Source organism: Lissotriton vulgaris, unplaced genomic scaffold, assembly GCF_964263255.1.
Source record: "Lissotriton vulgaris unplaced genomic scaffold, aLisVul1.2 SCAFFOLD_586, whole genome shotgun sequence".
NCBI lineage: Eukaryota > Metazoa > Chordata > Amphibia > Caudata > Salamandridae > Lissotriton > Lissotriton vulgaris.
Window position 1 is genome coordinate 404,046 of NW_028250360.1, and position 25,194 is coordinate 429,239.

Genomic DNA, 25,194 nt, shown 5'->3' on the forward strand with positions numbered 1-25,194 from the left:
GGTCTCATTTTATGGGCAACTTTTTGGGGTTTTAACCCAGTCAACAGTGTTATAGCAAAAAAAAAATGCTGAAAGGTTTGCAGAGAGGAGGTTCCAAACAGATTAATGTAAGAGCTCCCATATCGTTTGAGTTGTTGCAGCACGTGCTGCTAAAATTCCCGGGCTCCTGTTATGACTCCCACGAAGTCAGATTGTTCAGATTATGCATGATATGGTTATTTTTCAGAGCATTCCGGGTTTCTGAATTGTTAGGTTTAAGGGGGGAGCCTGGTTTAGAGGGCTCTGACGTTTTCTTGGAAGGGCAGGTTTTAAAAATCTGGTTGAAGAAGTCAAAAATAGATCAGCTAGGGCGGGTTACGTGGATACACTTGCATACTAGCCACACAGAAGGGTGCTGTCCCATGGGTGAGTGGAGGGTTTTTTAAGCCTGCACAAGTTTTTCGCGGATGGACCGATTTTGTGCACAAGTCAAGGGACAATATTTCTAGCCATCAGCTGCTGTAAGTATTACAAAGAGCTCTGTTACTCCTAGTAAGGGACCCAACTGAATTTGCTACTCAATCATTCAGGATTTGGTCAGCTTCGGAAGCGGCTAGATTGGGTTTGGGTTGGAGAGCAATCAAAAAGATAGGCAGATGGCGTTCAGCGTGCTATACACGATATGTCCGGATATAAAACAAATAAATAAATGCATACATACATAAAATAAAAAAAAAACATGGTTTAGTTAAACGTTCATGTGTTAATACTCTTCTTTCTTTCATTTAGGTGACGTAAGGGGCTTGAGTACGAGTAAACAACGAATATGGATTATAGGTCATTCATTTATCAAGTGGGCCGTGATTTTTGCTGAACACCAGATTTACGAACGAAATCTGGGCATCTCCAGCGCTGGACACAAACTTTACTGGTGCGGTAAAGGTGGGATGAGGTGGGAAGATTTATTTCCTTTGCTTGAAAAAATCAGATATGACAGAGGCGGCCTACATCTGTTGCTCCTACATTTTGGAGAAAAGGACTTAGTAGCATTGTCCGTTTTAGCATTAATAAAGAAGATGCAGCTGGATGTAGCGGTGCTAAAAAACAACTGGCCGGGGTACTAGAATTGTATAGTCTGAATTTGCGTTCAGAAACCTCTGTAGGAATGCGAGAAACCAAGCGGCAATGGAGAAAGCCAGGAAAAAACTGAATATGGCCATGAAAAATTTTGGTTGGCCATGGGTATTCAGACCATTTCGCATGACAACATCACGGGTAGAGAAGGCCATTTACTTAGGGATGATGGTGTGCGTGGGATGCCGGAAGACTCTCCGAAGGACACCAGGAGACGACAGCACGTTACTAGTACAGCTTGACCAGCAAAGCAATACCGTAATAAAGAACCAAGCCAATTCTGCTGGCATCAAAACAGCTTCATGTGGAAAGAGTACACAAAGGGGTGATGGCTAAAACTGCCACCTTCACAGTAATCGTCACCAGTATTGTAAAGTATAGAAAGCTGAAACAAGGTAAGGTCTTCAGGTTCTCTTTATTAGCCATCCACTCTCCAAACCCATCTGTGTACTCCCAACATTCTAAGGTAGGCTCCCAAGGGAGAGTCCACTGGGGAACAAGGGCAGGGGTGGAGGGGACGTACCAAGAACAGGAGAAGAGATTACAATAAGTAGTCCATAGGATCACAGTCTGCTCCATCAAATGCCTGCATCTGTCATTCACATAGTGGAAGTTGTGCCTCCCTGGCAGCTTCCATTGTGCAACCTGGCTGCCGATTGACAAGGGCAATCCTTAACGTTTCGTGCCTGACTCGTAGCAAACCACTGATATACTTCCTTAAAAATCACAAGCCAGAACACCTCTTTGTAATACATTCCACTACTGATTTCCAATGCCATTTTAATGTAATGAGATGTAGAATTTCTCCCTTGATAACCCTATCACTTAATGCAGCACAAGCTTTCAGAGCCTAAAAACATTTCATAGATCGGTCCTCGTTTGTTTGTGTCTTCTGGTTTTATATAGGTTTTGCACTTTTTTGTGCACTTATTTGACATATAATAGATGCCTTTGTTTTGCTTTTCAGTCTTTGAACACCTTCCAATAAAACATAATGAATGATCATTGATTTTCACTCTTCCTTTCAGTTGCTTGTGTTTGATTTAAGGTTTGTCTACAGACAGCTATAGATAATTGTCAAAACCCTTGTAATCAACACCAGAAACATACACAGACCTCTGAATAATTCCCCTTCATTGATTGGGAGGTTTGTGCCACCTTCCTTTAGCCTTTGCTTGCAGAAAGTCCAATACATATTTTGGATCAGACCATCGAAGTACTACAGACCAATCTTAAGCTATTGGCTGTTAGGTAGGTTAGTTCATCTCTTTCATTAGTGTTTCCTATTGTGATGTATGGACATCAAAACATCTATGCACAGGGGCGTGGCCAGGCGCCAGCGAAGATGGCCCCCTAACTCGGGTGCTCAGCTGGAGCCGAGCCCATACCCATGTGAATCCGGTCATAATCCGTTCCAATTTGCACTCCTGTAGCCCTAGCCTGGCGCTTTGTGGCGGTGCCGGCGGCGCCAACTCCGGACACTCTGCTCGCCTCCTACGCCGTGCGGGGATCCCGGGCGGCTGGGCCCTGATGATTGCCGGGAGAGCTGGGGCTGCACACACGGACTTGAGGATCACGCGAGGCCCTGGCTTGACGGCCTGTGCGCGGAGAGACGGTGCGCACTGGGGCCTGCGTCGGGGCTCGCGCTTTCCGCCAGCAATTAAACAAGGGGCAGGCGGTGGAGCGCGGACATGTGCAGCCCCTTGGAAATGACGGAGGAGCAACAATGGCGCCAAACATCATCGGAAGGACCCAGTGAGTAGGCCGGCCTGCTACACATTTGGGAGGACTGCAGCGATCGGTTGTTGCTCAGCTATTGGGCCGAATGATTGGTGGCCCCCCAGACACGAGGGACTGCAGGGCATTGAGTGCGGCAGCATGAGTTGGAGGCGGCGCCCGTGGGCCTGAAGGGGGCCCATTAAAGCATAGGTGAAGTCGGGGTGCCTCTGCCCCCCCCCGAAAGGGAAGTGGTGTGTGCTTGGATACAGGCACAGTGACGATCACGCCGCACATCATACAGAGACTCTGCAGAGACACGTGGGCCATTCTCCTGCCTGGCCCTGGGGGCCGCCGCACTAGAGAGTGACGGAGATAGGAGCGCAGCTGGAACCATACACGGATGTGCAGTTGGACCTAGGGCATTGCGGCCTATTGACTGACAGTACAGCAGGAGAACACCAATTGAGGGGGCATACCACATTCAAGGACTGCAGGGACTGTCTTTTGGGATACCTTGGAGAGCGTGCTGTGTGGGAGGCAGACGGGTAAGCCCCGGAACTGGTGGTGAAGGACTGCACCTGGTGAGCACGTGAAAGGAAGGGGCACTACGAGCCATAGCCACTGATGGGAGTGAAGGATCCCCGGGGCGCGCCTTGTTCGCGGCGGCTGTCATAGGGGTGGTACTCCGGCGGGCCTGTGTGCACCAAAAGAACGTTGCTGACTGAGTGGGTGAGCCGGCACCATGAGGCCCAAGAAAAATGTTGCCGCGCAGACTAACAAGCTGGACAAGTACGCAGTCCAGCTGGGGACCGCCCAGACTGGCGGTGCACCGGGAGACCAAGCAGCCCAGAAAGAACCGTCTCTGACTTCAATCATGACGGTAATACAGACACTAGGCACTAATCTGGAGACAAAAATTGACAAAATCTCCATCGAAGTCAACCTTCCCCGCACCGACCTTAGTAAAACCTCGGGAAAGGCCATGGCAAATGAATCTGATATACGGGAGCTCCAAACTTCCTCGAAGGCACTCGAACAGCGCGTCAATGAATTGGTGCACCAGCATCGCCAGGTGGCCCTGAAGCTGGAGGACCAAGAAGGAAGAGCCCGCAGGAACAACATCCGCATGGTAGGCGTTCCGGAGAATTACTAGGGGGCCAAGTGTGGAACTCTTTCTGGAAGATCTGATCCTCACCCACCTGAAACCTAAGCGCCTGTCCAATATCTTCACCATTGAACGTGCTCACCGTGCACCTGTCCCCAAGCCCAAGCCGGGGGCGCTGCCCAGGACAATGATAGCGAAAATCCTGAACTACAGGGATAGAGACGCTATCCTGCAGGCAGCCAGGCAGGCAGGTGACCTGAAATACGAAAATGCCACAATCTGATTCTTCCCGGACTTAACGCTTCCGGTACAACAAGAAAGGCGTTCATTTGCAGGCGTGAAGGCGGCGTTGCGGGATAGAGGAATCAAATATAGGATGTTCTTTCCCGCCAAGGTCATTGCGGGGGACAAATCTTTGTTCTTCACCGCGCTGTCGGACGTGCAAGACTGGCGTGACAGAGAGTCGTCACGAGCTCCGGTCTGGACGGAGGGCGAAAGCTGGAGAGAAGATCAGGTCGTCTCGCCGAGATCGACGACCGAGAGGTCGCATGTGGACGGTCAAAGTCAACGCTCTTGGTGGTCGAGGTCGGTCAGCCCCAGATGGGGGACTCTTCGAGAGGCGGCTGGCCATTAGTGGGGACTGACCTGGCAACATGGACCCCTACGAACTGTAATGTATTGTGTACTCCGGTGCAAGAGTGTGGGTCCTACCCTCTCTGGGGGGGTCCTTGGTGTGGGGGGATGTTACTTAGGCCCAGATGTAGGTAAATCTGATTTACCGACTCTAGAATACCGAATTTTACTGATTCTGTATTCTAGATTCGGTAAATCAGATGTAGGTAAAAATTGAGTATTTTTTACCGAATCTGTATGATTCGGTAATTACCGAATCGGTATTTACCGATTCGGTAATTGCCATTGATTCCTATGGGCCTTCAGGCCCATAGGAATCAATGTCAATTACAGATTCAGTAAATACCGATTTGGTAAAATTACCGATTCTACAAAGGGTGACAGGGTGTCACTTTGACACCCTGTTGCACCCCTGATTTTGCCTTGTGTGCCATGTGACACACATACATGCCCTTAGGGCATGTCTGTGTGCCACATGGCACTGGTGTACATGCACAGATGTGCATGTACACTGGAATTCGTTATTTACCATGTAATAATATTACATGGTAAATAACGAATCGGTAATGGCCTGTGGCACTGTTTTCAGTGCCAACTACATCTGTATTTACCGATTCGGTAAATTTAGAGATTCGGTATTTTACAGAATCAGTAAATTTACCGAATCGGTAAATATACCGATTCTGTAAATTAAGCCTACCTACATGTCAAATCCCAAATACCGGTCGGTAACGGCCGAAATCGGCCGTTACCGACCGGCAATTGGCGACCTACATCGGGCCCTTAATCTGGTAGTGACCTGAGACTCCGAATGTTTCAGGCCTCCCCTTCTTCTTTGACTATGTGGCACATAATGACTTTCGAAAGGCTGAAACACTAATTCGTCAGTGAAAGGCTACAACTGATGTGACTGAGAGCAAATCCTTGAGGAGTGTAGCAAACTGTTACGTTATGAGGGTTGTTCGCGTGCAGCGGTTGGAGCTGGGGACGGCGCACTCTTCCCCTTAAGAAGGTTTTTCGGGAGGGGGAGGTTTTCTCACTCCTGGGTTGGGGTTGGGCGAAAGGCGCTCTGCTAATTGGGGATGTGGGTTATTCAAAACCTACGGAGCAGGGAAGCAGGGAGGGGCATTAGGGGGGGACACCAGTTTTCGGGTGTAGGGAGGGGTGGGGGTGCAGTTGTGGGGCAGGGGGGTGGGGGGTAGTTTGGTTAGGTCACACCGAGGTCAGGCCCATGTTTTGGAGCATGGTTTCAGGAAGCTCAGGAATAGCTTGGCAAGAATATGTCCTAATGACTATGAAGTGGGATAAAAGTCTAAAGATGATTAGCTGGAATGTCAAAGGGTTGGGGGACAAACTCAAAAGGAGTATTGTGCTACAGTTTGTTAAGCGACACCTCCCTGATGTTGTTTTATTGCAGGAGACCCACCTGATGGGGAACACGTGCTGTGCACTGAACAGATGGGGGCACACTTTGACGGCACACGCCGGTTTCACATCCGGGTCCCGGGGAGTTAGGATTCTTCTGCGACGCAATTTTCCAATGGTCATTGATCGCACAGAGGTGGATCCTCTAGGGCGCTTTGCTGCTATCTCAGGGAAATGGGAGGGTCGTAGGCTTAACTTAGTAACGGTCTACATTCCACCGGGCCTCCAAACACAATCATACCACGATCTGGGGAAGCTCCTGCTTTCCTTACCAGAGGGGCAGCTCTTCATGGGTGGGGACTTTAATGCTGTGGTCTCTGGTGACGTAGACAGACATCTAGCCAGGGACATTGGGGCAGGACAAAGGTGGCTTCTTAACCTTATGGAGGCGTTCGTACTCCTTGACCTCTGGCGCCTCAAACACCCGACACAAAAACAATACTTTTTTCTCTGGTCCGCACCACACTTTTTCACGCCTGGACGGTCGGAGGAGGAGTCGGTGGCCTTATTGGGCGACATCGTCCTCCCCACCCTCTCTGTAGAAAAACAGGAGACTCTGGAAGCAACCCTTATCGCTGACGAACTAGTCAAGGCCATTCATGACCTTCGTTCTGGAAAGGCTATCGGGTCGAATGGTCTTCCGGTTGAGCTTTATAAGCTAAAGCCTGACAGCATTGGGGCACACCTGAAACATATGTTCAATGACAGTAGGAGCAGGGAATACTGCCGAAGGACGAACACATAATGGCTATCCCCAAGGTGGGGAAACCCAAAGAGTCATGTGACTCTTATAGGCCGATATCACTGCTGAATGCTGAGCCGAAAATCCTTGCCAAAGTGCTGGCCAATAGGCTAAAACTGGTCCTGAAAACCCTGGTACATCCGGACCAATCGGGCTTTATGCCTCACCGCAATACTGCACTTAATCTGCGCCGTCTCCATGGAGTGTTGGGGTGTTGCCACCTGCTGCATTAGGATGCCGTGGTTGTGTCATTGGACCCAGCAATGGCGTTTGACACTCTTGAGTGGCCCTACATGATGGCTGTTCTCCGAAAGTTGGGATTCGTTCCGAACTTTATCAGCTGGGTGCGTCTCCTGTATACCGAACCACTAGCTCAGGTGGTAGTCAACAATAAAATCTCAGACGTTTTTACACTAGAGCGAGGGACACGACAGGGATGCCCCCTCTCACCGCTACTTTTTGCTCTCTCCCTAGAACCACTTGCAGCCAGGATTAGGCAGACCTCCTCCCTGAAGGGATATGGTGGGCAGACGGCTGGGAGGACAGGATCTCGCTATATGCGGACGATATCCTCCTCTACCTTACAACGCTGCATGAGTCCATTGCAAGGGCACTAGATATTTTTAATAGCTTCGGAGAGCACTCCGGCTATAGCATTAACTGGGGGAAATCCCTCCTATACATCCTACATGGCGCCCCCCCTCAGATCCTGCGCGACTGCCCGATCCAAATAGCTATGGATGGCTTCACGTACCTGGGAGTTTTCATCTCCAAGAACCGGGCCACTCGGTACAAGCAAAACCTCGTGCCACCCCTATAGCGGCTCAAGAGAGACACCGCGACCTGGAAAAACCTCCTATTGTCCCTGCTGGGCCGGGCAGCGCTATTTAAAATGATGGCGCTGCCACGGTTCCTGTACACCCTCCAAAACTAACCGGACTTAGTTCCGCAAAGATATTTTGCCACCATCGAGCCCATCCAGAGAGACCTTCTTTGGACTGGAACGTCCCGTATTTCCTTACAAAAACTCACGTTTGGGTGGTTTGATGGGGGATAGCGCTCCCTGACATCCGGAAATACTATTGGGCGGTGCACCTATCGGCCATAAACCAGGGTACATACTGTGCAGGGAATGACGCAAGTTAAGAGATCGATAAATGGCTTCTTCCGGGTGGGAATTTTGAGGCGGCCCTCTATTCAAGACCGGGGAGGTACCACCTTATGGGACCTACCAAGCACTCGGTCCAGCTGTGGCACATAGTCCAAAAGAAATTGGGGTGGGCTGACAAACTTACCCTGGCAAACCAGCTTGGGGCTTCGGAAACACTGGGCACTCAAGGATTTCGCAATTGGGACCTGATAGGGATATCACGCATTGGGACCTGATAGGGATATCACGCATCATAGACTTGTGGGGCCCAGACGGGGTAACACCATTTGACACCCTTTAACACACTTATGACCTGGCCCGGACTGAACACTACCGCTACATGCAGGTCCGGCATGCACTTCAGGCCAATATTCCTCCAGGGACGCAACTCCCGGAGTCCTCACCACTCGAAGACAGACTCCTTGATGGCCACCTTCCGGAAAGGGCCATCTCTCTCACATATAAAAAACTCATTAATCATACCCCGGATCCACTACAAGCTCTGAGGGGAAATGGGAGGCAGATGGACTTGAAATTGATGATGAAGAATGGCATCCCCCAGGGAAATAGCGATCTCAGCAAAACTACAACTGATCCAGTTGAAGATCCTGCATCAAGTCTATGTCTCTGGCGCTAGGCTAGTCCTGATGGGTCATAGCGAAGATGGACTCTGTTGCAGGGGGTGTGGGGAGGTTGGTACCTTCTTACACATGCTATAGGAATGCCAGGTGATACAGACCTACTGGACTCGGGTGCTCAATTGTATGAATGAGGTGTGGGGGGTGGAATCGCGCTCTGAGGCTAAGAGGTGCCTTCTTAATATCTGGGAGCACTCCGACCTCCCATCGAAAGGCAAACTATGGGTGACGTTAGGCCTAGCGATTGCAAAGAGGTATATTGCGAGGTTGTGGGGGGCTGTCACACCACCATACTCAGTTCCTGGAAGAAGGATATGGATTGGAGTATGGTTCAGGAGAAGACAGTCTATGTGGCCCAGGGATGTCCATGGAAGTGGGTGGCGGTGTGGTCTAACTGGAATGACTACTGGGGAAATATATGTAAGCCCCCACACACTACTCCCATTGACGAGCTAACTGATTTATGATCTCCATAGCAATAGACTTATTCCAAGGTGTAAATGTGATTTTACAGACTTGTAATTCCTGTGAATTTCATACAGATATCATGTACCAAATGTATGCCTTGTGTGTGACGACCGCCTTAATTTGTTCTTTTTGCAAATACATTTTTTTTAAAAAAACAAACATCTATGCACTGCAGTAGAGGTGCATCTTTACTTCAAATATGTTCTCACACTCTTTCTGGTATTGCACCAAAGGTGATTTTTTCCCCCCCTAGTTGTGATTTTAAAACATTATGGGCCAGATGTAGGTAGCCAAATACCGGTCGGTAACTTCCGAAATTCTGTAATTTCGGCCGTTACCGACCGGTATTTGGAAAATGAGATGTAGGAAGCAAAAAATTCCAGAATCAGTAAATATGAGTCGGTATAGTACCGATTCGGTATTCACCGAATCCCTATTTACCAAGTCCTCATTTACCGAATCAGTAAATAAGAAATGGTAAAAAATGTCCATCCAGATGTAGGAAACCCAAAAAATACCGAATTCTATGAAATTCGGTACTTAAGAATCTGTATTTACCATGGTTTGAAAGCAGGTGGTAACCAGGTGGAGGCTATAAAAGAAGCCTCGTCATAGCAAGGCGGCTACGGCTACAGGCAGTAGGAGAGAGGGTATGGAGAAGGGAGGAGCAGGTCTACAGGCAGAGGATAACGCTCTTCCAACTGACTGAGTCAGAGATACTGCAAAGGTACAGGCTACATCCCAAAACCATCCTGGACCTGATTAGGGACCTCCATCCACACCTGGATCACCCAACACCAAGGGCGCACACCATCCCATCCCATTTACAGGTGCTGTGTAGCCTACACCTGCTTGCCTCTGGGAGCTACCAGAGTGTGATTGCTGCAGAAGGTGGTGTGTCCCAGAGCTGCCTGTCCCGTTTCTACAGGAAGTTCATTGAGGCCATGATGCAGAGAATGCATCATTACATTCGGTTCCCTGACACACCTGCGGAACTTGCGAAGACCGAAACTGATTTATATCAACTGGCACACTTCCCTCACATGATAGGCTGCATAGATGGCACCCACATCCCACTCTGCCCACCTGCAGCCACAGAACACATACACAGGAACCGGAAGTCAACGCACTCCCATCAATGTGCAGGTGATATGCAACGCTAGCAACATCATCACAGACATTGTGGTCAAATGCCCTGGGAGTACCCACGACTCGTACATATTCCAGAACAGTGGGATATACACACGCCTTGTTGCTGGAGAGTTTGGGGACGGATACCTGCTAGGTAAATGACTGTGACACACCCTGATAGTTATAGCAGATGAATGTATCATGAGTATGTAACTGATGTCACTCTCTTTTGTGCTCACACCCTACCTCAATCCAACTACCAGGAGTGAAAGACCTTATAATGTGGCACACAGATCTACTCGCAACGTAGTGGAACGCACATTTGGACTCCTCAAAAGCAGGTTCCGCTGCCTCCACAAGAGAGGAGGAGCACGCCAGTATACTCCTATGCTGTGCTGCAAAATGATAGCGACCTGTGCCATGTTGCACAATCTTGCCACCAAGGAAGGCACAGAGGTGGAAATCACACATCATGAGGACATTGATGATGACACAGAATAAGCAGAGCCCCATGCAACAGGAGCACCCGCAGCAACAGATGGGAGATTGAGACGGGCAGAGATCACACGCCGATATTTCTAAGTAAGTAAGGAGACACAGACAGGCGTAGAATGTGAAATATGTAGTTTAATCGTCACTACAACAAATAACAGATACCACACCATGGTACTACACTTTCTATTTACATGACTGGGTGGTCACAGTTAACCTCACTGTGACCTGTCCTGTGGGTAGAGGGCATTTTCAACGTTTGCGCCCACGCACTACAGCTGCTCCTACGCTTGTCAGTGACAGGAGTGCTAGAGCCACTCCTGCTGATGGAGTCTTCTGTTTCCCCGACACCTGTGTCTTCAGCAGTGCCTGCCTGGTTTGTGAGCATCTGCTCCATGGCAGAGGTGACTCTCCCCATCCCCTTTGACAAATCCCTGCAGCAGTGCACAATTGCATCCTGCATGGCGACATTACACCGGCACAGCAATGAGGTTGCTGTCGCAAAGCGGTTCAAGGCTTATGACTGCTGCCGTAAACACTGTCGCTCCCTACGCCGCTCTGAGTGGTCTCTATCCAATTTGTCACAGAGAGCACTCATGTGCTGTGTCATGTCTGTCATCCCCTTTGCAATGGTCTGCATGCACCCTGCCATGTTGCCAATACCATGGTCAATGTTCGACATTTTACAATTGATACTACGCACCTGCCTGTGCGCTGCTAACATAGCCTTTGCCTGCAGATGCTGGACCTTTACCATGGTGGCCTCTAGTCCACAGAAGACACCCTCTCCATACTGGCCTTCACCTCTCTCCCGTGCCCTTCGGCCTCGAGCACTGGCCCGCACAGGTCCTGCAGTACTCTGCTGCCCAGCGTTGTCACCCACAGGTGGAATATTTTGAATTTCACCCCCCTCATCCTCCTCATCTGACGTTTGCAGGATCCTCAGAGGGGGCACATCAAGCCTCCTTGCCCTTCCCTGCACAGATGACTGTGATGTTGGTGTTGGGGATAGTGCTTCTGGTTCCAACTCTTGTGTCGCAAACAACAGAGGTGACTGAGGCTGTGGTGTGGTGGGTCGCTCAGGTGTTGTGGCTTAATGCGCTGTGGTGTTGTTTTTCGGAACAGTGCTGTGACCTGCTCTTTCTTTGTGTTTTCCCTCCTCAGTTGTCGGTGCCCTCTCCTCTCTTTCTGGTGCTGTACTGCGTGATGACTCTCCTGTGGACAGACATGGACATTGGGTCAGTGGTGTTGGTCACCTGTGTGTCATGATTAAATCTCATTTCTATCACACAATTGCATAGTCTTCATCAGCTTGTGGAAGTAGTGCGTGTCATGCCTTGCTATATTCTATGGTGACTGCATTGCATGTATGTACCTATGACTACGTCTCCCATGATGCATTGCTGGACATAAGTAAAACCTGTTCTGGAGTGTTATGCTTACACACACAGTGGGGAAGGAGGACAGGGAAATGGGTGGGGATTACTGTCCATGCATCTTACCTTGCTTCTTTGCAGCTCTGGCAGAGCTGTCAGAGTCCCCAATCCAATGGATGCTTTCAGGCTCCAGGATGGATTCAACCAGCTCCTCAAGGTCTGTCAGTCTTGGTGCTCTGTTTTTTTTCTCCACCTTTTTGTGATGATACGCAGATCGTACCATCTTTTTTTTAGGTCATCTATCTCCCTGTGTGTGACCCCAATGGCATTGACCTTGGTCTGGATGTCAAGCCAGGTATTACATTTGACAGACTCTGCAACATGCAGAGACTGTTTTCCGAAAATTTTGGTGTGGTGCTTAACCACCTTTTCAACAAGCACCTGCTGTTCTGCTGGGCTGAATTTTATTTACCTCCTGCGCTCAGCAGAATCCTTCTGGCCATCCAGGGACTCCATTCTAATGATCAGGTATGCTCAGGGAAGCCTGCTCCTCTCTCTTTCCTCCTGCTCTGCAAACAGTTCAGTTGCTCTGCACCTGCATGGGTGTGGCCACTCCCAGGTACTGGGGAGGGGTGGTTGCATCTGATTGGTTCACAGGCTCACATGGGTTCTTTTTCATATTCCCATTCATTCCTATGGGCCAGGAGGACCATAGGAATGAATGGGTACTACCGAATCAGTATTTTCCGAATCGGTAAATACCGATTCGGTAAATACCGATTACATTTTCCGATTGTTACCGAATCAGTAACTTTTTCTGACTTTCTTCCTACATCCCGATTTCAGATTCTTAAATAGCGATTCGGTATGAGTCGGTATTTAAGAGTCGGTAATCAGGATTTACCTACATCGGGCCCTATGTGTTTTTGATCCTAAATTTGATTTGTGGTCTAAAAATGTTTCTACACTCCTCTTAATGTTGCACAAAGAGTGATTTTGAAGCTTATTTGGATTTTGCACCTAGATTTGATTTTGCTCTTAAAGGTCATACCTAAATTCTGCTTACCTCATACAAAGGTGATTTTTCACCTAAAATAGATTTAAGAACTAAGGGCCATATGTATCAAAAAGTCATTTTGCGATTCTCAAATAGCGATTTTTTGTGAATTGCAATTTGAGAATTGCAAAATGCTATGTATGTAGGATTTGCAATAAATTTAGCGAATCCTACATATTCCTTAATTGCGAGTCGCAAATTGGGATTCGCAATTAAGGAATACCTCCCCATTCATTCCTTTGGGCCTAGAGGCCTATAGGATTGACTGGGAAGACATTCTCAATTTGTGATTCGCAATTAGTGAATCGCAAATTGAGAATGCAATTTCAAGGGTGCAGGGGTGTCAAAATGACACCCTGTTGCTAGCCCCTGAAATAAGCATGTGTGCACATGTGGCACACATACATGCCCTAAGGGTATGTATGTGCTTCACATTGCACTTTAAAAAATGCAAAAAAGTGAATTTTTCAAAGAAATCGCAAATTACCACCAACTTGAAGTTGGTGGTAATTTGTGATTCCTTAAGGCCAAATTGCACTTTTTTGGTGCTTCTTACATTGCATTTAAGGAATCGTAAAATTTGCGATTCCTTAAATGCAATCGCAAAATAAGGAATCGCAAATTCCTTATTTTGCCTTAATACATAGCATTGGGCAAAATTGCATTAGCAAATGCAAGGATACCTTCAAATCAAGTTGTAAGAAAATGGGAAGTACATCACTACTTTTTTGACTCATTTTGGTTTGCTCAGATACAAATGTTTGAGTTATGGAGCGTCGTCAGCTGCAGAAATATTTCAGGATGTTATACGTCAAAAAAGTCAACAGGTCACACATGCTTTTAATTACAGTGATGACATTTTAGTATTTGGGGGTATGAGAAAGAAGCATGACAAAGCTCTTGCACAAGTTTGCCAGTTACTTGCTGATGCAGGTCTCACTTTCAATGCAGCAAAGTGTGAGTTTCACAAGATCAAAATCAAATCCTTTGAGCATATATTCTCTCTGATGAGGAAAGAACTGCTGACCCAGAGAAAGTGCAAGCACTGTCAGCTGCCTGCCCCCCCCCCCCCCCAAGATATCACCATGCTGCGATCCTTCTTAGGCATGGCCAGTATTAGACCTGGCTCTTTTTGCAGGTTTATCCCCAAACTTTTTGCTTTTTGCCTCCTATTTTTCTGACCCTGTTTTTGTTGGCTTTAGCACTCTGGATAGTTCACCACTGCTGATCAGTGCTAAAGTGCATGTGCTCCTTGTGTAAACGGTGATTATGATTGGTTATCCATGATTGCCACATTTGATTTACTGGTAAGTCCCTAGTAAAGTGCACTGAGTGTGCCAGGGCCTATGAATCAAATGATACTACTGGTCCTGCTAGGCTTGCAGCACTGGTTGTGCCACCCACATGAGTACCCCTTTAAATGTGTTCTCAGACCTGCCACTGCAGTGTCTGCGCGCGCATGTGTAAACTGCCATATTGACCTGACAAGTGCACCCATTTGCCAGGACCTAACCATACCTTTTCGAACATGTAAGTCACCCCTCAGGTAGGCCCAAGTTACCCCCCATGGACTGGGTGCAATGTATATGAAAGGTAGGACATGTGCTGGTATGTTTTGCATGTCCTGATAGAGAAATACTGTGCATTTCATTGTTCACTGTTGAAAGGCTGTCTGTCCCCTAGGTTAACATGGGAGCTGCCTTGTAACATCATACAAGTGTAACTTTCCATTGGAACAAGATGGAGAAATATAGTTTAGGCTCTCTGAGCTCAGAATTTAATAACAAACCCTTTAGTGAAGGTGGTTTTTGAATTGTGTGTTTCTTGCTTTACCATTGTGTGCCTCTGTCTGTTTCTGAATTAACTGCCTGGTTTTGGAGTGACAAGACCTGGGTTTGTGTATTCACTCTAGACCGCCACAGGAGGAGGAGTTTAGGTGTGTTCTACCTTGGTGGGGTGACTCATTATACCTGATCTGCATTTAGTGTCAGGGTTTAGCCTAGGCGCCTGCCTGAACTACAATTCCCAGGTGACATAGGCTCTGAATACATTTCCTGTGAGCCCCTGCTTGCTGGCTGATTTAGCGCGGCACGGCCAGTAGGGAAGTGTTTGTGATTTTGTTGGACTTCAGCGGGAGCGGCTGCTCTCGTGTTCGGAGATTCCTGGTAGCGTCGTCGGAGGAGCACCTGCAGTTCTTGGCGTTCTGTTTGGGTATCGTTACTACTTTCGTGACTCAGTGCCCGTGGTTTTGTTGTGCCGAGCAGCTCGCTATTGAACCGTCTAGCAAGCCTGCCTTGTATCCCGGTTTGGGTAGAGTTACTTCCTTTTCATCTTGTTTGAGGGGGAACGATATTGTTTCATTATCCTGGATGTTTTTGATGCAAGTGGCGGAATGTTGGGGGGGCCCTCCGCATTGCCGTCATGAAGAAATGACGTATTGTTCAACACCTTTTTGATGGACTACAATTGCCAAATCGGACGGCAGTGGTATTGGCACTACGCCTTACCGTGTTTGGTTTGACTTTGGACTCGAAGGATTGTTTATTGCAACTTCGGGGTAGATGACGGAATCTGCACCAGTTACATTGTGAACGTATTCAGGCCTCTCCTTACTCTTCGTGCTCCTTATTTCTTTTGTTGGATTAGAAGCTGATATTAGTCAAGACTCGATTGACTGTACAGATGGTTTATATGTTTGAGTGGTTACACTAGTGGGGGTACGTTATTTGCCTTAGCAGCACATACATAGGGCAGTGTTGCGATGGATGCAGTGCAAGCTAACTGGGTTTCTTGTGTTGTTTAGGGAAGGAAGGCACAAGGAGATAACCGTCGCTTGGATGCTAAGAATCATAGACAGCCCAGGTGACACACCATCCCTTAGCGAGAAATTAATGAGAGTAGGATAAAAGGATATGTGCTAATCTATGTGTTTTGTTTTACAGCTTCCCTTCCCTGCTGTCCCTTCCTTTCCCTTCCTAAGTTTTTCCTCTTTTGGGGTTTTTTCCCTCACCGTATTGCTCGAATACCCATGTGTTTATATGTTCAGGGTGTTTTGGAGGTCCGGAGGTGGAGCTTATCACTGCGTGCGAATCCTACAGAGTGCCTAACCTGACAGAATCACGAACCCAAGAATTTCACTCTGCCTGGTTCGTCCATAGTGATAATGGCTACCATGGAGGATGTATTGCATGCTTTGGTCCTGGTTCAGCAGGAGCTGGCCTCATCTAAAGCAGAGACTTCAGCCTTAAGAGATAAGGTAGAACAGTTGTCTAGGAATCCCTTTAACGCCTCATCTCCTGCAACTACCGTACAGGTGACGGTGCCCCACCCATTCCTTTGGCCAATCCCGAAAGATTCTCAGGCGATCCTCGTAAGACACCGGTTTTTCTAACTCAGATATTACTCCACTTTTCGTGTAAACCGGCTTCGTTCCCTACTAATCACTCAAGGGTGGCTTTCGTCATATCCTATTTGGTAGGGGACGCAGCCAATTGGGCTGTGCCATTAGTTAAAAACAACGACGCCATTTTGTCAGATTGGTCTGCCTTTAGGGCAGAATTCGAGAAGGTCTTTGATCGCAGGGCAACAACTTTTAGCGCGGACAAGGAACTTTTAGAATTAAGGCAGGGTAAAAGCGAGCTAATAACCTATTTGACCACGTTTAACAGACTGGTGGCTGAGGCTGAATGGCCTGAAGAGAAAAGAATGTCCCTTTTCTATCAGGGGTTAAAGGAGGATCTGAAAGATGTGGTGGCTCAAGTTGACCCTCAGCCGAAAACATGCGTGGACATGATTATTCTGGCATTAAGATGGATAGTCGTATGACTGAGAGAGGGGGTAACAGGAGAAGATGGGATAGGAGTTCGTTCAGTTATGACCGTTCCACTCGTAAGACCTCTGGGGGGATAGAAAGCAGTCCTGAACCTATGGAGATAGGAGCACTCCGAGCTCCGTTATCCAAAGAAGAGAGAGAAGTCAGGAGAACACAGGGACTATGCATGTACTGCGGGAAGAAGGGGCATTACGTTAGAGAATGCCCCTCCAAACCCAAGTCATCCGGTGTTAATAGATTCAAGAGAGTAGCTCTTTCATCCATAGTGCCTGAAGTGGAACAGCTTGAGAACCAGAGATCAGGGGCTGAAGGCGGACAGGAATGGAAACTCACCTCGCTATCCACTATTGGGATAGGTGAAACCGAGTCACATCTTGTCATAGGCATGACGCGCGAATGTAAGCATTCTGAGCTTTTGACTCTTAACATTATAGCTGCACCTCAGTATGAGGTAATCTTAGGTATGCCCTGGTTAAGTCGTCATAATCCTGTGGTCAACTGGAGGACTAAGACGTTCCGATTCTTGCCCGAGTACTGCCAGGATCATATGGTGCCTGATCCATCGGCTCATGTTGCTCTTTAAACCACCCCTTATTTGGCAGCTACGGCAGTAGAAACAAACGTTCAACTCCCCGATGAATACAGTCTCTACAGAGATGTGTTCAGTGAAGTCAAAGCCGAAACCCTACCCCACACAGGGAGTACGATTGTCGTATAGATTTGGTGGAAGGGGCTGCAATCCCTACTTGTAGAGTGAATGCATTGTCAGTACCAGAAACTACTCATTTGAAGGAATACATTGATCACTACCTTAGCTTGGGGTTTATCAGACCTTCCCACTCCCCTGCAGCCTCCCCTCTGTTCTTTATTGTGAAAGCCAATGGGGACCTACGGGCTTGTGTGGACTATCGCGTCTTGAACAAAAACACCGTACGCAACCGTTATCCTCTCCCCCTCATCTCTGTTTTGCTTGACCAGGTGAGGGAAGCAAAGATCTATACTCGTTTGGATTTACGGGGGCTTATCACCTGGTCAGAGTACACGAGGGGGATGAGTGGAAGACGGCGTTCAAGACGCGATATGGTCTCTACGAGTATCTGTTGATGCCCTTTGGGCTTTGTAATGCCCCGGCGGCTTTCCAATTTTTTATCAATGATGTTTTGAAGGATTACGTGGACCGCTTTGTGGTGGTGTATATCGATGATATACTGATATACTCACAGGACGAATCCTGTCATACAGAACAAGTGAGAAAAGTTTTGGAGAAGTTGAGAGAACATAGCTTATATGTGAAGTTGAGCAAGTGTGAGTTTGGAGTATACGAGGTGGAGTTCTTAGGGGTAAACCTCAGTCCTAAGTGTTTACAGATGTCAGATCGTAAGGTCCAGGCGATTCAGGTGTGGCCAGTCCCAAAGAACGTGCGGGAGGTGCAGAGTTTTTTGGGGTTCGCCAATTATTACCGCCGTTTCATAGTACAGTTTTCACAAACGGCTGTCCCAATAACTAGGTTGTTGAAAAAAGGGGTACCGTTTGTATGGACCAGGGAGGCCGATGTGGCTTTCAAGACTTTGAAAAGAGCGTTCATTACGGCTCCAGTTTTGGCACACCCTGTAGTCGAACATCCCTTTGTGGTGGAGGCCGATGCTCCGGAGGAAGCAATAGGGGCGGTATTGTCTCAGAGAGATCCACTCACTGGTCAACTCCATCCTGTAGCATACTTGTCTAGAAAGTTGAGCCCTGCTGAGAACAACTACACCATAGCAGAGAAAGAACTCTTAGCTATAAAGCGTGCTTTTCAGGAGTGGAGTCAATATCTGTGGGGTGCTTGTCACGCTGTGACAGTATACACCGACCATAGAAACCTCCAGTATATGACTTCGGCTAGGCATTTGACGCAAAGACAAATGCGATGCATGCTTTTCTTTGCAGAGTATAACTTTGTGGTGACCTTTAGACCTGGCATAGACAACAGGAAAGCAGACGCCTTGTCCAGACAAGTGATGCCAGCTGAGAAACAGGAAGAAGTCCCTCATGCCATTATCCCCGCAGCGAAGGTGTTGTGTGTGGTTCGTGCGGAGAGTTTCTTGGAAGAGGTTAAGTGCTCCAGGTCCTTGATGGGTTGGGAATGATGGGCTGCCAGCAAACCCGGTAGGGTGGTGAGACAAGGGCTGCCTTTCCAGGGAGGGTGTTTGTACCTGCCCACTATTGAGATACAGAAAAAGGCTTTTGCTTGGTGTCATGTAGTGCCTATGGCGGGTCACCCAGGTATTACCAAAAAAGTGAGTCTGCTTCGGAGGTATTTTTGGTGGGAATCCTTTGTAAAAGATGCTACTCAGTGGGTGAGGTGTTGTGAAGAGTGTGCAAGAGCAAAGGGGGAAAACATAAGGATGAAAGGTCAACTAATGACCATGCCCACGCCTGCTCGCCCGTGGCAGAACATAAGCCTGGATTTTATAACAGGTTTGCCCTTGGATCAGGGGTGTTCGGCTATCTTGGTGGTTGTGGATAGTCTATCTAAGATGGGCCATTTTATACCATGTAAGAATCTCCCCACAGAAGGCCAAACCGCTCAATTACTGGCTTCTCAGGTCATACGGTTACACGGCATTCCTCAGGTGATAGTGTCTGATAGGGGACCACAGTTTGTTGCTCGTTTTTGGACAATGTGGTGTAAGGCTTTGGGTATTGAATCGGCTCTTTCAACAAGCTTTCACCTGCAGACCGATGGGCAGACAGAAAGGCTGAATCAGACCTTAAAGAAATACCTGCGGTGTTATTCTAAGGAAGCGCATTAATCATGGGTGGATTTGTTATGGATGGCTGAATTGGCATATAATAATGCATGGCATAGCTCTACGGGCATGTCTCCTTTCAAAGCCAATTACTGTTATGGTGCCAACACTTTGCCCATCACCATCCCTTCAGAAGTAGGCAATCAACCCAATGGGATGACTCACATACGTACTTTGAGGAAGGTGCATAGTGGCGTTCAGAAACATTTGTTGAAGGATAAAGAGGTGTATAAGCGTTGGGAGGATAAGCACAGGAATCCCGGCCCTCAGTTTAAGGTGGGGGATAGGGTGTGGCTGTCCACCAGGTACATCCGATTTAAGCTGAGAAGTGTACTTCATCCTCGCTTTATTGGCCCTATCCGATAGTGAAACAGATCAACCCTGTGGCGTACAAACTTAGGCTGCCTTGCTCTCTGAGTTTCATGTACAGTTGTTGAAGAGGGCTCTCACGCCCCAGAGGAGGGCACCCCCGCCCGTGGAATGTGACAGGGGACTTGAATACGCAGTAAAGTCCGTATGTGACTCCAAGATGCACAGGGGTGAACTTTGGTATTTGGTTTCCTGGAAGGGTTATTCTGTGGAGGATGACTCATGGGAGCCCTGGAGTAATGTGCATGCACCGAGAGCTATAGCTTCCTTCCATCATAGGTTTCCTTCCAAACCTGGCCCTATGAGGCACTTGGAAGGAGGGCGTACTGTTAGGGTTTAGCCTAGGTGCCTGCCTGAACTACAATTCCCAGGTGACATAGGCTCTGACTACATTTCCCGTGAGCCCCTGCTTGCTGGCTGATTTAGCGCGGCACGGCCAGTAGGGAAGTGTTCGTGAGTTTGTTGGACTTCAGCGGGAGCGGCTGCTCTCGTGTTTGGAGATTCCTGGTAGCGCCGTCGGAGGAGCGCCTGCAGTTCTCGGCGTCCGGCTTGGGTATCATTACTACTTTCGTGACTCAGTGCCCGTTGTTTTGTTGTGAGGAGCGGCTCGCTATTGATCCGTCTAGCAAGCCTGCCTTGTATCCCGGTTTGGGTAGAGTTACTTCCTTTTCGTCTTGTTTGAGGGGGAACGATATTGTTTCATTATCCTGGATTCAGGTTGTTTTTTGATGCAAGTGGCGGAATGCTGGGGGAGCCCTCCGCATTGCCGTCATGAAGACATGACGTATTGTTAAAACACCTTTTTGATGGAATACAATGGCCAAAGCGGACGGCAGTGGTATTGGCACTACGCCCTACCGTGTTTGGTTTGACTTTGGACTCGGAGGATTGTTTATTGCAACTTCGGGGTAGATGACGGACCGGTTGCATTGTGAACGTATTCAGGCCTCTCCTTACTCTTCGTGCTCCTTATTTCTTTTGTTGGATTAGAAGCTGATATTAGTCAAGACTTGATTGACTGTACGGATGGTTTATATGTTTGAGTGGTTACACTATTGGGGGTACGTTATTTGCCTTAGCAGCACATACATAAGGCAGTGTTGCGATGGATGCAGTGCAAGCTAACTGGGTTTCTTGCGTTGTTTAGGGAAGGAAGGCGCAAGGAGAAACCCGTTGCTTGGATGCTAAGAATCATAGACAGCACAGGTGACACACCATCCCTTATCGAGAAATTAATGAGAGTAGGATAAAAGGATATGTGCTAATCTATGTGTTTTGTTTTACAGCTTCCCTTCCCATCTGTCCCTTCCTTTCCCTTCCTGGGTTTTTCCCCTTTTGGGGTTTTTTCCCTCACCGTATCGCTCGAATACCCTGTGTTTATATGTTCAGGGTGTTTGGGAGGTCCGGAGGTGGAGCTTATCACTGCGTGCGAATCTGCAGAGTGCCTAACCTGACATTTAGAGTGGTGGGAGGAGTTTTCACAAGCACCTGAATAGGCTGTCTCCTGTGCATAGTGCTGTCACCACCCCATGTGGTCAAGCTGAACCAGAGAGGACAGAACTGGTTTTTACTGAGCTCAGAGACTTTGAAGCAAAGAGAACAATGAGAAAATGGGGTATAAGTATGAGACCTTGAACCCCAGCACTTTAAATTGCATTTGGAAACAAGAGGACCCTGCCAAAAAGAAAAGCTGTGTGAGGAGCACTGCCTTCTCTCTGTGAGGGGTTGGTTGTCCTGTAGTTGCTGCTTCTATAAGTGGCAGAGGAAAAGAAATGCCTCTTTTTGCCCTACTGTAGTATCCTGCTTGAGAAGATCCCCACGAGATTGTGTGTGCTTGCCTCCTGTTGGAAGTCTCAGGGAGATAAACAACTTCAAAAGATCCTTGCTGGATCTAAAAGCAATCTGCCTGGAAGGAGAGCTGGCAGAACTGTGTGAGGAGTGCAGCCCCTGATGTGTGTGGGGTAAGATGGGCTGCAGTTGCTGTTCCTGTCTGGAGCAGGAGAAGGACTGGACTGTTTGTTTTTAAAGGAAAGCGTTTGAGGAAAGCTTGATTTTTAATCTCAGCACGTGGGGAACGCTTTGTCTGCTCCCTGCCCCTTGATGTGACAGGCGTGTCCTGAGCGCTCCTGGAGTTGCCTGCCTCCCAGGTCTGGAGATCATGGTGATGCGCTACTCAGCTTCCTGGTGTCGAAGATAGCGCATGTGGAGTGCTTCGCTTAGGTTGCCTGAGCCCTAAGTGTGGGATCATGCTACTGTAAAGAGCAGATCACTGGCTGTTGGTGATCAATGCCATGTTCTAGAGCGAGGGAGAGGCACCACACGTTGGTCGGTCCCAACCCCGCAGACACCGACAGAGTGGGGAAGCCGACAAGGGGGACATCCACAAAAAGGAGCAGAGTGACATCAGTGCCACTTTCTTGCAACTATGAATAGCCCAGCAACCTAGAGTGCGCCAGAATCTACAAGCCTGTCCATCCTGTCCCACCCTCAGGATTCCAGGAAAGACTCAAGGATGAGTCGGGCCCTGAGTGAACCGGCAGGTGGCTCGTGCCTCCGAGACAAAGAGGAGGCTGGTCTTGCAGCTGCACCGCACGAGTGTGGGCAGCTGTCTTCCCTCTCATGAAGAAGGTGGAAGACCCAGCGAAGTCTCCCCGCTGACAGTGGCAAAGTGTGTGTGCGCCACACACACCCAGCTGTAACATACCTTGAAGGGGCCGTTGTGCAGTCTTGTGGATCGGTCCCATGACGGAGGCCTGAAGGTTTATACTTGAAAATGAAATGAGCACTTCCTAAATGAAAGGAAGTACCATAATCCCCCTTATAGACACACCGGAGTTCCAGTGCACAATGGGTTCATGTGGGATTAACATATAAAGTGCTGGAGGAGTGCAAGGAAGCTGCACCCTATAGGTACAAGGATATTTTATGATTAATGTATTCTCTTTTTTTACATACTGCATTACCCGCCCTGAATGTATTGATATGTGTCATTTTTGCCTTGCATGATAGGATGTAGAGTAACATTTCAGAGTGTAAATTATATGGCCAATGGGGATGATTTTTGACGTGTGCAAACTGTACGTATTTACACTATTGCATTAATTGTGATGTTAGACAACTGCCTAGTTGGCAACGTGATTTGTGATTTATGAGATTGAGGACTATGTGTTTTATTTACAATATATAAGCTATTTTTATATACTATTGTGCAGAGTTTCTTTTGTGGTGTATTTATTGTGTCACTGGTGAGTGTGTGTGTTGCAGAAATGCTTTACACGTTGTCTCTGGGGTGAGCTTGACTGCTCTGCCAAGCTGTCAAGGGGGTGAGCAGGGGTTTTCTTGAGTGTGTAACTTCCTTACTCTGACTGGAGTGGTGGGTTCTGCCTGGCTTAGGTGCATACCATAACCAAAGCCATTTCTAACAGCCAGATATTGCTCAAGGTACATTTGTGCCTTTGTTACTGTGAGTTCCCCATTGAGAGACTTGAATAAATGAGGTGGTCCCTTTCCAGTGGTCTGCTGAATGTTATCAAAGCTTCAAAAGAATATTATAATATAACATTCAACTGGAAATTCAACTGAGATGACCTATTTAACCCCGAGTAAATTTATGTACTGAAATCGCAGTCAATGCAAACCTGTAGGCTTGCGAGAAATCGTTGCTCAGAAGAATGGTCACCTGAATGCTCAGAGACACATTATTGCCTATGCCAGTCGAAGCCTGTCTAACACAGAACATGCCTATTCTCAGCTGGAAATGGAGAGTCTGGCTACAGTGTGGGTCTGCAAACATTTTCATGTGTTTCTATATGGAAAATGTTTTACTATCATCACAAATCACCAAGTGCAACTCCACATTTTTTTAAACCAGATAGTCAAGATGCCCCCTCGTATTGAGAGATGGGGTTTGCAATTGCAAATGTATGACTATGCAATTGTACACAAGCCAGGTAAAGATCAGTACCCTGCCTAATATTTTCACGAGTAGCGTTACAGTGGCACAGTTCTACATCCAAACAGCTGAGGAGCATATTAACTTCTTTGTGAGGTCCAGCACACTAACAGCCCTATCCATTGAACAGATAACTGCTGCTACAAATGCGGTACATGATTATCCTCAAAGACATAATTTTAACTCAGTTGTGAAAAACGCATGCTCGACCTTTTGGTGACGAAGTTGAACTTCACAACTTCAATTTACAGGCTGAACTGTCCGTTAGCAAGGGAGGTGTTGTATTGAGAGGTTCATGAATCGCCATACCTGAGAGCCTAAGACAGCAAGTCATTGAACTTGTTCATGAAAGACATCATGGCATTGTAGCCAACAAAGGAGCCCTAAGAGACGAAGTGTGGTTTCGCCGCCCAGATAAGCGAGTGGAGATGGAACTAAAGGAGTGCCATCTTTGCAACTGTATTTCTCCTAAAGTGACACAGCACCCTATGACAATGTCTGACCTTCATACACATGTGTCGGAAAGACTTGCAGTTGATTTCTTTGAACCTTTATAAAATTGATATCATCTTGTGATATTTATCGAAGAGTATTCCTGTTTTCCTTTATAAGGGGAGTTCTCGTCACCTACCCATGACAAAGTCATTGAGCGGCAGGATGACATCTTTGCAGTGTAGAGTATTCCGGCCATTCTCAAATCTGACAATGGTCCATCATTCAATAGCAAAGATTTCAAGGAATTCCTGGCAGACTAAATGTAAATCATCAAAAGAGCACACTTCTGTGGCCCAAACCTAATGATGTAGTGGAACGATTCATGGGTACCCTCAAACGGGTAGGTCAATGAGCATCAACTGAGGGAATTGAGATAAACCAGGCCCTGTGTCAAGCCTTCAATGTTTATCATTCAACTCTTCACTCCACAATTGGAGAGAGTACTGCCACCTTACTATTTGGAAAAGCCATCGAATCTAAACTGCCACAGTGGACAGTAGACCAATCCTTGACTGCGGAAAAGGTTTGTGCCATGGACACTTCTCGGAAGTGCCAGGTGAAAGGCTGATTGTCATCGACGAACTCAAGAAACAGACTTCGATGAAGGTGACTGGGTCCAGGTCAAGCAGAAACGAAAGCGGAACACGGACACTCCAATTGCTGTTGATCCTTTGAGGGTTGTGCGAGGCAAAGGAGACATGGTGA